Below are 6,623 nucleotides of genomic sequence, written 5' to 3'. Positions count from 1 at the left end.
CCTTTGGCGACTTGTTATTATCACGGGCGACGTTATACCAAGCATTTCGCGACCTGTTTTATCAATGGGCGACCCAATACCAATCATTTCCCGATGTGTTTTAACAATCGGCGACCCAATACCAATCATTTCCCGATGTGTTTTAACAATCGGCGACCCAATACCAATCATTTCCCCATGTGTTTTAACAATCGGCGACCCAATACCAATCATTTCCCCATGTGTTTTAGCAATGGGCGACCGAAGACCAATCATTTCCCCATGTATTTTAGCAATGGGCAACCAAATGCCAATTAATAGGCAATTTATTTCTGAACATGGCTGGTGTCAAATTGAAATATTAGTTTAATGGTTATTCAATTTTCTCAAACTCTAGAAACTAGTGTCATAATATTTAAAACTATCATACTTAAAAATTTTTGTCAAAAGACTGAAAATACGAGATATTTTGAATAGTTTACTTTTCTTTTTTACCTATTAATAGTAGTGTTTGTTATTTATTTTGATAAATTTAAAATTCCATAAAATACTTGTTTTCGATAAAAATTCATGGAAAATGTCATTCTAACAATTCTTCCAACTTTTTTTTAACTATTATTATAGCATAGATTTTACCACAATCTTACCCTATAAAATGTTTAAATGACATTTTTTTACTGCTCTTTAAAAAAAATAAACAAATGTTAAAATTATCTGAAATAATTTTAAATTTGATCACCTCAACATCTATCTACATATAAGATTTATTTCCTTCATTGATATTTCCTATTTATTTTCATTGTTTAATGCATGGGAAGAAATGTTAACATAATCATAGTTTCAATTATATAATTAATCAGTATGATTTTACCTGAATATTAGAAATTTAAAAGTAGATGTATTATATATATTGTTTATATCATCTGTTTTTAAAAGCTATTTTATAAAAATTCGAAACAGAAAAATATATAATTCTTATTAAATTTTTTTTTTACTATACACACTTTTATATTGCTTAATGTGAGCAATAAACAAATAATTCCTAAAGAATAATGAATAAAACACAAATTTCTATTTTAACACCCTAAAATTTAATGCATTGGTTAAAAATAGTTTAAAACACTAAATTATATAATTCCTATTATGTTTCTTCAATAGAAAATATTTTACAAGCACAAATTAATAAGTTACTTCAAATTTCTAATATTTTCATAATTTATGTTTAGTGAGGTTTAGATTCGTAGCAAAATAACAAAATTTTATCAATGTTAAACCCCGAATATTTCACAAATATGTTTCATAAAAATTCCATATACAAAAATGTAACGCTTCTTTCAATTTTACTGATTCTATTTACTATTGATTTTACAAAATTACTTCATGAAAAAATTTTATGCCTCATTATAAATTTTAGTGTTAGCTAATGTCCAATAGATAACATTTTACAAGCACAAAATAATAATTTACTTCAAATTTCTAATATTTTTTTATTATCTATGACTAGTTTGGTTTTATGGCACAAGAATTAAATTTGATCTTTGATTAACACTGAATATTTCTCAAAAATTCCATACACAAAAATGCAGCACTTCTTTCAATTCTACAAAATTCCTTATATTTACTATTAACATGCAAAGTTTCTTCAAGTTGTAGAAATTTTACACATTATAAATGTTAGTGTCGGTTGATGTCCAACATACAACATTTTACAAGCACAAATTAATAATTTACTTCAAATTTCTAATATTTTCTTGATCTATATTTAGTTGTTTGGTTTTGTAGCACAAGAACCAAATTTAATTAAGGATTAACACTGAATATTTCACAAAAATTCCATACCCAAACATGGAACACTTCTTCCCATTATAGGAAATTTTATTTACTATTAATTTACAGAGTTACTTCATATTGCATTAATTTTAAACCTCATTATAAATGTTAGTGTTAGCTAATATTCAATAAACAACAATTTACAAGCACAAACTTACTTCTTATTTAATAACTTACTTCAAATTTCTAATATTTTCATAATTTATATTTAGTGAGGTTTAGATTTGTGGCAAAATAACCAAATTTGATCTATGATTAACTCTGAATATTTGAAAAATATGTTTCACAAAAATTCCATGCACAAAAATACAACACTTCTTTCACTTATGCGAAATCTTATTTATTATTAACTTACAAAGTTACTTTATGGTGAAAAAATTTTATACCTCATTACAAATGTTAGTGTTAGCTAATGTCCAATTGATAACATTTTACAAGCACAAATTAACAATTTACTTCAAATTTCTAATTTTTTTAAAAATCTATGATTAGTTTGGTTTTGTTTAATGGCACAAGAACCAAATTTGATCTATGATTAACTCTGAATATTTCACAAAAACTCCATACCTAAAAATGTAAACACTACTTTCAATTATACAAAATTTCTTTAGACAAATATTTTTTTAATTATTATTTTCCCCTCTTTATTTTTAGGAGAAAAGAAAAACAACTATGCAAAACAATTTATTTACAAAGACCTTCATTAAATAATATTTTAGAAATACAAAGTAAAATAATAATTTACTTGAAATTTTTTCTGTAATGACTTATAAACCCAAGCAAAATCCTGAAACTATGACTTATAATTTAGAAGAATAAATAATATTGACACAAAGTAATTTATAAAAAATTTATTTAAACTTTATTTATTATGTAATACTTGAAGAGTTTGAAATTTCTAAAAATCCACACACATTTATATAAATATTATATATATGTATAACTGAATCTTCAGCTACATATAAAAAATTATACATTTATTTATACATTTCATTTTTCCTTTTTGCTGAACCTAGAAAACAATTATAATAGTAATTGAGATTTCGCTTCATTTAAAAGTACAAATAAAACATTTGTTGACAATTGGAGATGAGTAATTAACAAGCAAAAGAGCTTCTTTTTGCAGATTTGATGAACCTAAAAAACATATTCCTTAATTAGAATAATGATTGAGCTTTCACTTCTTTTAAAAGTACAAATAAAATATTTGTTGACAATTGGAGATATGTAATTAAGGAGTAAAATAGATATATAGAACTTCATAAGCTTGATAATGTTTTCAATCTGATAATGAACTATATAGGCAAATATTATAATAATGTTTAGGACAATAGAGAAAAATAATATAAACTAATGGGTGTAAAATTTATGTTACTATTTTATGAAAGGTGAAATAATTATAAACTATTCACATAAGAGTATTCAAATATAACTACATAATTGCAAGTTTTAAAGATTTTTTTTTTTTTGAAATTTACAATAAATATATTTTGCTAATCTATTTTTTTAGCCTTATGTCGAAATAAAATTAATAACACAAATGTTATTGCAAAATCAAAACATAAGAACGCAATTTAATATTTTTTAAAAAACTTTTTTCATTAGAAATTGTTGTTAACAAAAGGAAAGGCATTGTAAATGAAATGGAAAAATATCTGCAATAATTTAAGAACAGACACACACACAAAAAAAAAGATAGGAAATAAAATCACTTGAATAGAATACAAACAAGAAAAGAAATGATAATGGTCGCTTACGCCTAACGCTAATAATATCACGTGCAACTCCATGTTTCAGGTAAGCAACGAATTCGAACGGCTTCAACAAAAATAATCTTTTTTATTCACTATTTAGAATAAATAATATATTATTTACAAATATATAATAATAAAAACTTTACACTTACCAAGTTTCTTGAAATGACAGTATGCGTTGCTGGTTGAATTTCAAAATCCAATACACGCCAGGTGATTCATGGGAAATTTCTAAAATATGTTCGCATAGCGCCACCTAGGAAAAGCAACTTTCCCGACATCGAGGCGACTATGGGCCGATTGCTTTGAGCCGGTCTTTTTCACTAAGTCGCCGTAGGAGTTCGCCCCGATGAAAAAGCGATCTTCAGAGGCGACAGAAAAAAATTTGGTCAAAATCCGATGTCGCGCCAATGCAAAGGTGACATTGGCAAAATACGGGCGGCGTATATCAGATGGCTGCGATGCTTGGCCAATCGTTTAGCGACTTCTCTTGCTGCTTGGGGTATATCCGTTACCTCGCATCGATGACGCCTTGGACTGTCTAGCCGGTGCAAAGATTTTCTCCATGATGGATCTGAAGTCAGGCTATTGGCAAATAGAGGTTGACGACAAAGATAGAGAAAAGACAGCCTTCGTGACATCAGATGGTCTTTATGAATTTAAAGTCATGCCATTTGGGCTATGCAACGCCCCTGCTACTTTCGAACGGATGATGGACACGGTGCTAAGGGGCCTAAAGTGGAATATTTGTCTTTGCTATCTAGACGATATCATCGTGTACGCACCGAATTTCCAAGAACATCAAACATACGCTTGAGGAAAGTTCTGAAGTGTATCCAGGGAGCGGGACTGACGCTAAATTCGAAGAAATGTTCATTTGGCAAAAAGAAACTAACGATACTGGGACACCTAGTTGAGCAAGATGGAATCTATCCGGATCCACAGAAAATCGTAGCCGTAGAAAAGTTCCCGACCCCAGAAAATATCGCTGATGTCCGAAGTTTTCTAGGCCTATGCTCATACTATCGACGATTCATCAAAAATTTCGCTGATATCGCAAAACCCCTGCATGACTTATTAAAGAAAGATGCAAAATTTTTCTGGAATTCGTCACAGAGGGAATCTTTTTCAACACTCAAAAAATTACTGACCAGTGGCCCCGTTCTGGGACATTTTCTTCCGGACGCGGAAACAAGGATTCACTCGGACGCTAGTGGGTATGGAATCGGCGCAGTGCTGGTGCAGATCCAGGGTGGCACAGAGAGACCCATAGCCTATGCATCTAGGTCACTTACTGCAGCTGAAAGAAATTATTCTACAACCGAAAAGGAATGCCTTGCCGTGATCTGGGCTATCAGTAAATTCAGGCCTTATTTGTATGGAAAACCTTTCACAGTAGTTACGGATCACCACTCTTTGTGTTGGTTGGCCAAAGTTAAGGATCCTTCAGGAAGACTGGCTCGGTGGGCTCTTAGGTTACAAGAATACGACATCAATATTACGTACAGGAGTGGCCGCAAACATTCTGATGCGGATTCTCTGTCAAGGAAGCCCCTCGTTGAACCAACAGCTGAGAGCAATGACGAAATCCCCTTCCTTGCAGCTATCGCAGATTACGCAAAAGAGCAACGAAAGGATAAACAATTGAAGACCATCATAGCAATCCTCAAGAGAGGTGAAGCGTACCAAAATTATCAAATGAGAAGTGGTATACTGTATAAAAGAAACTATGATCCGATGGGACAGCAATGGCTTTTGGTGGTACCAAAGCAGCTTCGTAGCGATGTACTAAGAAGCCTTCACGATGCTCCTACCGCCGGTCATCTCGGTTTTGCCAAAACATATGACAGAATAAAGAGGAAATACTTTTGGCCAGGGTTGTATGGGAGCATACGTAGATATGTATCACACTGTCGAGAATGCCAAAGACGAAAATCACCACCACAATTACCACCGGGGCAGCTCCATCCAATAAAACCTCCTGACATACCGTTTGTCAAAATTGGAATAGATCTACTTGGACGCTTTCCAGTTACCCGAAATGGGAATAGGTGGATTATTGTTTGCACGGATTACCTAACCAGATTCACAGTCACAAAAGCAGTACCAACCGCTGAGGCCGCCGAAATTGCGAAATTCATAGTTGAAGAAATTGTACTGAAGCACGGGGCTCCCAAGGAAATGATAAGTGATCGAGGACGTAACTTTTTAGCCAACATTGTTAAAGACATCAATCAGTTATGCCAGACGTCACATCTTCTGACAACCGCCTACCATCCACAGACCAATGGGTTGACAGAAAGATTCAACAGGACATTGGCAGACATGCTATCTATGTACGTAGACGTTGAACAAAGAAATTGGGATACCATTTTGCCCTTTGTGACTTTTGCCTACAATTCAGCAAAACAAGACACCACGGGATTTAGTCCATTCTTTCTTGTTCACGGTAGAGAAATCCAGACTCCTCTTGACGCAATTTTCCCTTCTAATGCCGAAACTTCCGACGATAGTTATGTGCATCATCTGATTACCAAGGCTGAAGAAGCTAGGCAGCTTGCAAAACTTCAAATTCCCGAAGCACAAGTTACAGATAAGCGCCGATATGATGAGAGACATCGACCTGTCAGCTACAATATCGGGGATTTAGTCTGGGTGTTCACCCCAGTTCGAAAGGTGGGTTTATCCGAAAAGCTCTTAAGGCGCTACTTCGGACCTTATCAAGTAACACGACGACTATCTGACGTGACGTATGAAGTAGAAAGTTTGGAACGAAATAGAGGGCGTCGAAGTTCAAAAGACGTTGTCCATGTACTACGACTAAAACCCTATCTTGATCCAAGAAGACAATTTGTTGGTGGAGGGATGCCTGATATTCCCAGGAGACCTGTTACAAGGACCCACACCAGATTGCAGCGGGACGCTGCTTCCTCCTAAGGAGGGGGAAATGTAGCGAAAATTGCTCCTTCCGACCAAGCGCCGATGGCTTAGTCGGCTGAGTGACGCACTTCATAGCGGAGCGGAAGGTCGCGGGTTCAAATACAAGCGAGGCGAACAGTT

Source organism: Argiope bruennichi, chromosome 6 (assembly GCF_947563725.1).
Source record: "Argiope bruennichi chromosome 6, qqArgBrue1.1, whole genome shotgun sequence".
NCBI lineage: Eukaryota > Metazoa > Arthropoda > Arachnida > Araneae > Araneidae > Argiope > Argiope bruennichi.
Note: the sequence above shows the minus strand (reverse complement) of the source record.